Consider the following 12,277-nt stretch of genomic DNA (forward strand, 5'->3'; position numbering starts at 1 on the left):
TGACAATGCTATCCTGCCATTCCTTTAGGTCATGACTCACTGGTGACGCTGGTTGCCAATGATCTATGGAATGTTTTTGTTATTGTAGGTTAATGAATTTAGAAACATGTATTTGATGAATGTCTTTATTTTTTCTTTTGTGGGCATTCAAGATGTGTTTAGTTTTTTATGTTATGTTTAGATAATTTGGAAATAAAAATATGTATTTTTTTTAATAATGAACATAAAGTATTGTAATTTAAAAGAGAATATATATATATATATATATATTATTTCAAAAATTATTAAATATAAAATAAATCACACTGATTGGTTCGAAACGCGTGGACAAAAGATTGATTATGTGATTTTGTCGAAGATTATTTAAATAATTTTTTTTATTTTTATTTTTTGTAAGTTTGGTAGGACTCTCTAATTTTCGAATTTTACATGTCTATTATTCACCCAAAGGGTAGCACAAAGTTCGAACCCAAAATCCCGTGTTCAGTAAAACTTCATTCCAAAACCATCACCACTTGAGCTACATGAGATAAACATTTTCATTTTTATTTTGAATAAAATATTTTATTTTTTTTATACACCAAATATTTTAATACCATTTTAAAAATAAAAAAACTAAAATATAAAATTAAAAAAAATTATGAACATTTCTCATACTTAAAAAAAATATAAGTCCATTCTCTTAAAACCCCTCTTAAATTAAAATTAAAATTACGTTTCAGAAAAATTATTAAAATAAAAATAGGTGAGAGAAAATTTATGAAAAAAAGTAAAGGAAAGAAAGCAGTCTGATTTCTCATCTAGAAATATGATGGATTCAAAGAATATAAATTTGCTCTAATAAAAATTTTATTTATAATGAAAGATTTCAATTAAATTGAAATATTAAGAATAGATAGTGATGATGTGTATTGTAAGTCAGTGAGTGAAGGTTATCAGAAATTTAGAAATTTTGTAGGTAAAATTTAATGATATTAAATAGAAATTTAAAAACTTTGTAGGTAAAATTTAATGATATTAAGGCTCAGTATGGTCCAGACTCCTTATAATTTTCTAGTAATTTAAATGGTCCAGACCCCTTATAATTTTCTAGTAATTTTGACAGATCTATAAGTCCAAATTTTTCAAACTAAGAATTAAATATATAATAACATAAACAACTTAACAAACAAAATAAATATTAAAAATAAATGATTCAAAAAACTAAACAAATATTAAAAATAAATTATTCAAAAACACTTTAGACTTGTCCAGATTGCAATTCAGAGTGAATTTTAGAATTCCCCATTAGCGAAACTGTGATCGTGACCATCTCTTGGAAGATAGGAAAGCCAGATTGTAAATGTGAGATTTCCGTTCACGGCTTTGAGCATAATAGGCATGTAAGTTCAACCTCCCGTAATGAAGGATGTTTTGTTTTTTTCCTGTTTAAAAATAAACGTTCAACCTCCCGTACATGAGTAGGAAAGAGGCAGCGTGGTAGACCATTTCTACGATCACTGACAAAACAGGGCTGGAGATTCGAATGATATATAAAAGATAATGTGAGCCCTTTCAGTCTTATCCACGACAATCAGTCTATTTTCGTATCTCCACTCGGTAGCCTCTTTTTCCATTGATACTCACCACCACCGGTGCAAGGTCATTTGAAAGACACTTCAACACAGGTACGATTTTTTCCATTTATTTATTCAATTGATACTCACCACCACCGGTGCAAGGTCATTTGAAAGACACTTCAACACAGGTACGATTTTTTCCATTTATTTATTCAATTGATACTCACCACCACCGGTGCAAGGTCATTTGAAAGACACTTCAACACAGGTACGATTTTTATACAAGTGAAGAGCTTGATGGAAGAACAATGGCATCACTCACGTGAAAAAGCTGTACACGCGACAAGGCACTGTACATTGCCTCGGGAATATGGGAAGGGATTAATTTTTTTTTAATTCAGCCAAATAATTTGGCTAAGTTGTAATTTATTTTGTTATTTGAAATGTGTTTTGGACAGTATATATCGATTTAGCATTGTGAAAAATTTATGGGGCACTTGAATTGTAGAAATTTCAAAAAACTTTGACAAATTATGAGCAATTTCAACTGAAATAAAAACCTTCAAAACTTCTAAACAATTTGTAATTTTGACTAAATGGAGTTGTGGTTTTGACCAAATGGAATTTTGTAGTTTAAAATTTTACAGTTTTTTTGCTGGAATCAATCTAAAATCTAAGTCTAAATTCAAAATCAATCTTTGTTGGATTCTCAGCAATTTCAAGTGAAAAATATGTGGGAAAAGCCTTCAAAAAAGTCTAAACAATTTGTAGTTTTAAGGTCACTAAAGATATCATTCGCCAAGACTATGCGGTTGTCTTTAGAAAGACAAGGCCCCCCAAGAACAACATCAACAAACCTGAGTTTGATGCTCTCAAATCGTTAAACAAGAATAAGAATGTTGTTGTTCTCAAAGCTGAAAAAGGTGGTGTTATGGTTATTCTTGATAAAGATGATTACCGTCGGAAGATGTTGGACCACCTCCATAATAGCGGGAGCTACAGGGAACTCAACAAGGATCCCCTGAAGAAGATTTACAAAAGTGTGGCTCTTGCTATAAAAGCTAGTAGCTCCGTCAACTCGTTCAGTCATAAGCTTATTGAAAATTGCCCTCTTACCTCCAGGATTTATGGTCTGCCAAAGATTCATAAGGAAGGGGCTCCTCTGAGACCCATTGTCAAGACGATAGGAGGTCCAACTTATCTTCTTGCTAAATATTTAGCCTTGAAGCTTAATCCCCTTGTTGGCCATACAGAATCCTTTGTCAAAGACTATGCATAGTTTGTTAATAAGTTAAAGAGTTTCAAGCTTGATCCATATGAAAAACTTGTGAGCTTCGATGTGGTCTTCCTCTACAATAATATCCCTATCAACGAGGCCATCGAAGTCATGAAGCACATCACGGATCCTGATATGGCTTATTTAGTTGGTATTTGTCTTACTTCTACTTTCTTTTCATTCGATGGGCAATTCTATGAGAAAACTTGTGATGTCGCCATGGCTTCCCCCCTCTCCCTTGTGGTAGATAATCTATTCATGGAGGATTTTGAATCAAAGGCCTTAGCTTCTTCTCATCTTCTGTCTAAGATGTGGAAGAGATTTGTGGATGACACTTGTGTCATCTAGTCCCATGGTAAAGAAGATTTGGAATTGTTTTTCCTCGATCTTAACAATCAATCTAGTTTCATAAAGTTCACCATGGAATTTGAATGTAATGGTAGTCTACCCTTCCTTAACGTCTTCTTCTCAAGGAATGATGATGGCTCTTTTTCTCATCAGGTATTTCGTAAGGAAACTCATACGAAACAATATATTCATGCTATTTCTCATCATTTCCCAGCTTAAAAGCTTAGTGTTCTCAACACCTTAGCAACTAGAGATTTAAGAGATTCTAATGAAAACCATCTCAATGAAGAGAAAAAACATCTCCTAAGTGTTTTCTTTAATAATGGTTATAGTAGACATCAATGTACTAAGGCTTTCCTCAGAGCTGAAAAAGGTCCTAGTGCTAAGAAAGATACCACGGATTGATTTTTTGGTGTTCATCTTCCTTTTATCAAAGGGACCACTTACAAGATTGCGAGAATCCTAAGGAAGCATAAGGTGGATTCAACCTTTAGGCCTTTAAATAACATCTGGAGCTCCCTTAGATCTGTAAAAGACCTAGTGGACCCCAAGAATATGAAGGGTGTTTACATTATCCCATGCTCTTGTGGGACTCCCTACATTGGTGAGACTAGTTGCTCGATTAATCAAAGGATTCGTGAGCATGCCGCTGACATCAATCATGGCAGGACCTGCTCCTTTGCTTTAGCAGAGCATGCAGATAAATCTAAGTATCACAATTGCATTGAGGAGGCCTAAGTCGTTGGTAGGGTTAGTCATTTCCATCATCGTAAATTGAGGGAGGCCCTAGAAATTGTAAAAAAACCCAATAATTTGAATAGAGATGTTGGTTGGAATATTAGTAGAAGTTGGGTCCCTGTTTTGTCCTCGTAGTTTTTTAGGCTTCTTTTTGGGGATTTATTTTGTTTGTTTGTTTATCTATGTAGGTATTGGCTTCCTTTTTATAGTTTTTGTTGTTGGTTTCTTCCTCATTAGGGTTTATTTTCTTGATCCTTCACTTTTTATGTATTTTATCACCCTATTTGTTCTTAACTCCTTTTAATATTTTTGTTATTTGTTTAATGTGCATTAGCCCCATATTTTATTGTTAACCCAATTTTATTTATTGATTAATTTTCTTTGAATATATATATATATATATATATATATATATATATATCTTGACTTGTGTATATTTTTGTTTTATTTTATTTATTTTTCCATTAATTATTTTTAATTTAGTTTATTTTATTCACATTAATTATTTTATTTATTAAATGATCTTATCTCGATTAGGTTCTACTCCTTCTTATAATTTTTGACTTCCCTCATTGTTTAGAGTTTGACTTTTTTTATATATATAAATTAATTTAAATATTATTTTTCAAAAACTAGCAATTTAATATAGCCATTACTTATTAATATTTTTTAATAAATTAATATCATTATTTAAATATTTTTTTTACCTATTAATATTTTTTAATAAATTAATAAAATAATATCATAATTTAAATATTATTTTTCAAAAACTAGTCGTTTAATATAACCGTTACTTAATATTTGTTTTTAATCATTTAATAAATTAGTATCATAACTTAAATATTATTGTTTAAATATAGTCGTTACTTGAAATTATGTCTCTACATTGCTCTGTATTTAAGCCTTTGCCATGGTTTGCCTCTTCATTTGGTCTAGATGATGAACCACACTTGTTTGTTCGAAACGCATCAGCCAAAAATTTCTCTTATATGATTTCTACCAAAAGACTTTGCTTAATTCATTATGGATCACAGAAGCTTGAATACAAAAATTTGTAGTTTTGACCAAATGGAGTTTTGCAATTTAAAGTTTTGGAGTTTTTGGCAAAAATCAATCTACAATCTACATCTAAACGATTAGATGCTTTACATGTTTTAACCAGAATGTGTTGAAACAATTTTTGGTAAAATTGTGACTTTTTCTTATTTGAAATATCTTTTAAATTTCATATATATTGATTCAGCATCGTGAAAAGCCCAAGAAACATTCGAAAAATATTTGATATAATCATCACAATAACTAATTATAATATATAGATAATAAATTATAATATATAAATACTTTTTTATTTTTTCAAGTTCCTTTCAAGTTATTTCATTAGTATCAATTATAATATAAGGTTAATGAAAATATTTCCAATTTCAAATTAATATAAGTTTCAATTATTTCAATTATTTATTAAATTAGTTTTTGTTAAACTTTTTTGTTGATAAATATGCATACTTTATTTTAAAATTGAAAAAAAAAATCAAATTAAATAATAGAAATACAAATAAATCATTTTCTAATAAAAAATAAATTATTAATAAAAATAAATAAACCAGACTTAACTACACTTCTTCCCTGTTTAAAAATAATCCAACTAAAATGAAATCTATATTGCTAACCACTTAGGTGACTCATGACTCAGATATTAGACTCAAAACCCAATTGAAAAAAAACTACAATTAGACTCAAAACCCAATTGAAAAAAACAACCATTTGGTGACATTATCAACTATTTAATTTATATTAATTATTTAACTTATATGAACCATTTAACTTATAATTATATATGGGTGCTCTATTTTTAACATAAATGAAATTGGAAACAACTTTTGAATGTAAAAATGTATTCAATAATTTGTTTGGAAAGGATCTATGTCCATGGAAAGGTCCGGAGTGTTTACTTTTAATTTCAAGATCAGAAATTCGTGTTCACGGCGATTTGGGGTTTTCGCCTATGAATTTTGAATTCCAGAAAGTCATAACCATGAAAGTTGGATTTCCTATTTTGATACCAGCGAGTAACTTTTACGATTTTTTTTTTGCCAAATCCTTCAGATGGTAGCCTTCGCTGTAATACTTTAAAGTTTATATTACTACCGTTTCAATAATGATTCGCGACCGTCTTCCAAGACGGGAAAGTTCCTTTAGAATTATTTAATGTTAAATATTTTACACCCACACACCATGTTCCTTTTGGGTCAACAAACTAAAGCTGGTCTGGCCGGTGCACACGAAATTTATATGATCAAATTAAAGTTGGTCCGGCCGGTTTGCACGAAATTGGTGTGATGGTGAATTTTGACGGTGAATGCTGTCAGTAGGATAAGCATGACAATACTTTATATCTGAACATTGTCAGTTATGATTTTTAATAAAACGAAAATGCATATGGATAACTAGCATACCCCAAAGTGTGGAAGGGACTATCACATCTGAGTGGGAAACGAACTATCATATCTCCGAAGTGGAAGAAGGTAATGTTAAACATAATGTAAAGTATAAAGTATATACATTTTAAAAGGAAACTTTGCTTTTTTAAGTCGAAGTGTTATTATTCACGTGCTTTTTGAGGGTTCTGATTTAAAGTGGATTTCTTTTTTAAAGTGGATAAAAGGTAAGGATGTTATTTTCAATTTATAGTTTTTTTATTTTAAAATAATAATATTTAAATTTGTTTTGATGATGAATTTTAGTTGAGGGTTGGAGGGGTTTGGGGAATCGAATGTTTGGAGTTTTCGAGAGGGGATCTTGGTTCTTCTGTTTCCCCTGTTTCTCTTTCTCCTTCATGGATATTACTAGAATTCCTTTCTTGTAAAGAAATTGGGCGAGAATTCTCAATTTTTTGAAAATCTTGTTTAATTTCTTCTGTTTTGTTGTGCACCTCAACAAAGGCTATAGATGGTGAGTCTGTGGCCCGAAGGGAGCCAATAGGTGGTCTAGAAGGTTGATCGACCAAGGGTCACTGGTCCCTTAGCTTTGTTGGGGTTGGTTAGTGGTTTTGGATTATTCTCAAGTTTTTTCTTCTTAGTCATACACACAACTCAAATATTTATTTCTACCCTAAGTTCTTTAACAATCTTGCTGGAAAGCGGGCAAGGAGCAGGGCTTTTACATGCTCCATACACAGGTTCTTACCTTCCATTTTTAATACCCAACTCTTTCCTAATAGGCACACATCAGAGTCACACTACTCTTTAGAAATGGCTACACTCTCCCCGACAACGGCGCCAAAATGTTGAGGTATAAAAGGTGTCTTTTTAACTCCTAATTATCTTCACATTAGTTATCAATCCGGGCAAGATTTTTTATTTCAAGAGTGTACACAGTTTGTGGTGGCTATTTACTCAAGAGTAATGTTTCTAAATTGCAGTACAATGCTTTCAAATACCAGAGTAAACAGATGCTTTAAATAAAACTCGCTTGCAATTAAAGGAAACTCAATGCTCTGAAACTAAATCATTTATTCAACAAAGTAACAGCAATTAGCAGTCAAGGATACAGTAGAAATAACTCATTCCTTGTTTAACTGATGTAAACTAAATCAAGCATAAATAAGATCGTCAATCTGAGATCTTTGACAGTAATAGCCAATGTTTTTTACAGTTGTTGATCTCACACACACCATGCTAAATAACCAATTGGAAATGGCAATGAATTAAATCAATAATGCTACTGCAACTCATCGAAATGAGATAATTATGCTAACTGTAAGAATGCTAAAAGGCAAAACTAAATGATTGCAGAAAGTAAATGAGCAGCAATGCTATATAATAGAAATGAACATCAAAACTTATGTAACTTCAATGATCAGCAAAGCTAAGTTACTGAAATGAACAGCGAAGCTCTGTAAGTAAAATGAACAGCACAACAATATACTTGCAAAAAGCAGTGATCTTGTTATGAGGGAAATGAACAGCAACACAATTCAATTACAACATATAAAACAGATCAATTCATTAAGTATGGAAATATGAAACAGTAAAGCGATGTGATTACAATAGATAGAAATGAAACCAAACCATCACACGACAGAAATCATAAAGGAATGATACAAGAACAGCAAGTGAATCCACCAGGGTCGGGCCCTTAGCCGCTAGTGAACACCGTCGGATTACTTCAATATGAAAGAAGGAACAACAACTGTATTATATATTAATCATATGCAAAATGGTTACAGCCAGTTCGTACTCTGTTTCAACAACGAGAGTCGATGATCAAAGTAAAAATACAAAATTAATTTCTGAATAATCTCCCCTTGTTCTTTAAAATCATTGTCCCTTTTATAATGGCCAGGCAGATAAAATAGTAACAGCGGATAGAATAGTAACAGCGATCCCTAAGGATGAAGAGATCCTAAGAGATCCGCTCAATCTTCCATCTTCAGTTATCTCTTTGTCTTTTGCGCTGATGTTGTGATCTTCTCTGTCCTTATCCATACTGCGCGCTCCATCCTTGGCTTGCTTCATGTATGCTGCTTCCTGGTCAAGGAAGAGCAATTACTCCACTTTGTCTTTTTCCTTCTCTCAAGTAGGGAATGGTAGCTTTCCCATTTCATCTTTTTCCTACATGAGAAAAGACAATAATTAGCTAAATTGTAATAATAAATAGTTCCTTAGTTTTTACTATAATCCCTTGATATATGAATATCTTTAGAATATAAAGGGGATATAATTAAAGGAAAGGATGATGAAATAAATGGAAAATTCATACCTTTTCCATAGCTCAACAAGCGGGAGCCAAAAGAACCTCATTTCCACAGACGTTATGAAGTAGTTGGGCTTACCAATCACAACACATCCAAAACCGTACACCATCGGATGGCTTCACCAAGGATGGGATCTTCGCGTGAGCCAACAGTGTCACCTTCCATACAACATCAAGCCCTTCACGGATGAGGTATTGTGTGACGTTGCTCCCCTTGATGTTTGTGATGTATTATTATGCCAACTATACTTGTGGAATTGACATGATGTGTGTGAGTCAAGGCCTCGTGCTACCGAAGGTAGCACTGCCTACCGTCATCTCTTTGGTTACTGCAAATAATGCAGTAAGCTCATTTCCAAAACTGGGAAATTTGTTTTCCTAATGATTCACCCTCAAGGAAAGAAGAAGACGGTGGCCACGACCTCTAGACAGGACCCCTCCGCATGACAATTTCAGATGGAAAAGGCGTGGAGGAGTACGAGGACATCTTCAACTCGCCCGTAGGGGTTCCTTTGCACTGTCAGTTCAAGCACTCCATCGATCTGACCCCAGGTGTGTCACTGCCCAATGGACCAATCTATCAGCACTCTGTTATGGAGAACGATAAAATCAAGAGGTAGATTCAGGAGCTACTGCAAAAAGGTCACATACGACCGAGTTCATCACCCTCTGGGAGCCCGGTCGTGTTGGTACAGAAGAAGGATGGGACTTGAAGACTCGATATTGACTATCATGTGCTGAGCAAGATCACTGTCTAGAATAGGTACCTGATCCCACAGATTGATGACCTTCTAGACCAACTAAAGGGGGCAAAATATTTTAGCAAGATCAATTTGAAGTCAAGGCATCACCAGGTACCAATTGAACCCTCTGATGTGTGGAAAATTGCCTTCAAAGCCAAGGAAGGCCTTTTCGAATGGTTGGTTATGCCTTTCAGGTTGACGAATGCTCCTGCAACCTTCATGAGGCTAATGGATGACATCTTGCGGCCATTCACCAACTCATTTGTAGTGGTATACTTGGATGACATCATGATCTTCAGCTAGAGTTGGGAAGAGCACCTCCACCAGATCTAACAAGTTCTCTAAACACTGCGACACATTATGTGCCAATTTGGATAAATACACTTTTGGCATGACCCAAGTTCAGTATCTGGGATACATTATTGATGAACGAGGGGTGCATGTGGATCCAACCAAGATCCAATTCATTCAGGATTGGCCATCTCCAACCACTCTGACAGAGCTCCGCAACTTTCTCAGTCTTGCCAACTTCTATCACAGTTTTATGTTGGGATTTTTTCATATCACTTGGCCCTTGAGTCAAGTCACCAAGGGAGGAGTGAAAGCAAAATTCTTTTGGTCTGAATCTCAACAGAAGGCATTCACAGACTTGAAACATCACCTCTTCTCAGCACCAGTGCTCGCATTACTAGACTTGCAACAGCCATTTGAGATCGAGATAGATGCCTCTAACTATGCTATTGTAGTAGTCCTTACTCAACACGGGCATTGAGTGGCATATCACAGTGAGACACTTTCAGACACAGTCCAGAAGTATCCCACTTATGAAAAAGAGATGTATTCCATTGTGCAAGCCTACAGGCAATGGAAGCATTACATTTTGGGGAAGGAAATAGTTATCCACATAGACCACCACCCCCTGCAGTTCATACAGACCCAAGGGAAGTTGCAGAATGATCTCCATCAGAAGTGGTCCACATACCTACAATAGTTCCATTTGAATATCAAGTATAAGAAGGGAAACACCAATAATGTTGCAGATTGCTTCGTCGATCACTGATCATGGCATTAACCACTGTGCTGAACTCTTATGGGCACGAGACTTCTGATTGGCCACTTCTCTATAAAAGCAACCCAAAATTCATCCACACATACCAGACACTCTTGGAGGGTCAGCATGTTCTAGAATTTCACTTCTAGGATGCCCTGTTATGCCACCTGGGTCACCTTTGTGCTCCTTCAAGCGAGCATGTCAATATGATTTGGAAAGCACACTACAATAAGGTTGTTGGGCATTTTGGGGTCGAGAAAATGGTGGCAGTACTACAGAAGTATTTCTATTGGCCAAATCTTTGATAGGATGTCGGGAAGTACATTAGATCGTGTACTGCTTGCGCCATTGCTAAATCAACCATCAAGAAGCAAGGCCTCTATACTCCACTACCTACCCATAGTCGACCTTGGGAATCCATCTCCATGGATTACATGTTGGGCCTTCCTTCTACTAAGCATGGAAACGACAATGTTTTTGTGGTCGTTGACAGGTTCTCAAAGATGGCCATTATGGCATTCTGCAAGAAGAATATCAAAGCGAAAGCCACTACTAAATGCTTCTTTGAACAAGTGTGGGTACACTTTGGGATCCCACAATCTATCATCTCAGATCGGGATAGTAGGTTCCTCAGTACATTTTGGTCTAGTGTCTGGTCGATGTTGGACACCAAACTCACTAAGTCCACAGCCTTCCATCCCAAAACTGATTGCCAGACACGGGTTGTCAATAGGATGATCGTACATATTTTGTGCATGTACAACTCAAATCATCCACGCACATGGGATGAGAGCCTCCCCTATGTTCAGCAAAACTATAATCGGGCTCTCCACAGCTCTACTGGCCACAACCCTTTTCAAGTGGTCTTGGGATTCCAACCACTATGTCCCATTATGTGGCCATGCCATTCGCAGCTACTCAGGCAGATTTGGCTCATGTCTAGTCTGAAATAGATAAGGAAAACAACTTCATTGAGCACATCCAACATATCTGCCATTAGGTCCATGAAATTTTGGAGAAATCAAATGCCAGGTACAAGCAACGACATGATCAACATCGGGTGCCACATAAGTTTCAGGTGGGTGACAAAGTCTAGTTGCATTTGCAAAAGGAACACCTTATGGAGCCGATAGGAAACTCAGACCACTCTAATATGGTCCTTACACCATTACCAAGTCTGTGGGAGACAATGCATTTGAGCTCAGCATTCCCCAATTCCTTGGCTTGCACCCAGTGTTCAATGTGGACTGCCTTCGGCCATACTTTCCACCATTACTAGACACATCTGACATTGCAGAACAACTCACACCAACATAGTTAAATCCAGATTGAATGGAACAAGTTGCAACTTATCAAATCATGGACACGCATATCAAGCACACTCGCTAGCAGAAGATCCAATTGTATTGAGTTGTTAAAGCATGCCAACTCCTTTAGTAGGGCAAGTGGCTCACCAGGGACCAAGTTCAGCAGAAGTTTCCTCATCTCATGGAGGAACTCAATGCAATGGGAACCATTGCTTCCTAAGGGGGGAGGAATGATCCAGGTCGATATTCGTGTCCACCCACCAATTCCACTTGGACCCCCATCATTGTTTCTTTCAGTTTTTCAGTTTCCCTAATTGTAGCACAATTTACTATTTTTAGTAGTTTTTCGGGTCCTAAACTTCCGGAGCCATTTTGAGGCCGTAAATGACGTTTCTGGGGAAAACTTGGAGCAACATGGGTCCATGGATTAATGTTGCCCATCCCAAAGTTGTATTCCTCGAATAGATCTTTCTAATGAGGTATTGTGCGCATCAAACGAAGAT

The sequence above is a fragment of the Pinus tabuliformis genome, chromosome 8 (assembly GCF_031772625.1).
Source record: "Pinus tabuliformis cultivar Carrire ecotype Pingquan chromosome 8, CPIR1, whole genome shotgun sequence".
NCBI lineage: Eukaryota > Viridiplantae > Streptophyta > Pinopsida > Pinales > Pinaceae > Pinus > Pinus tabuliformis.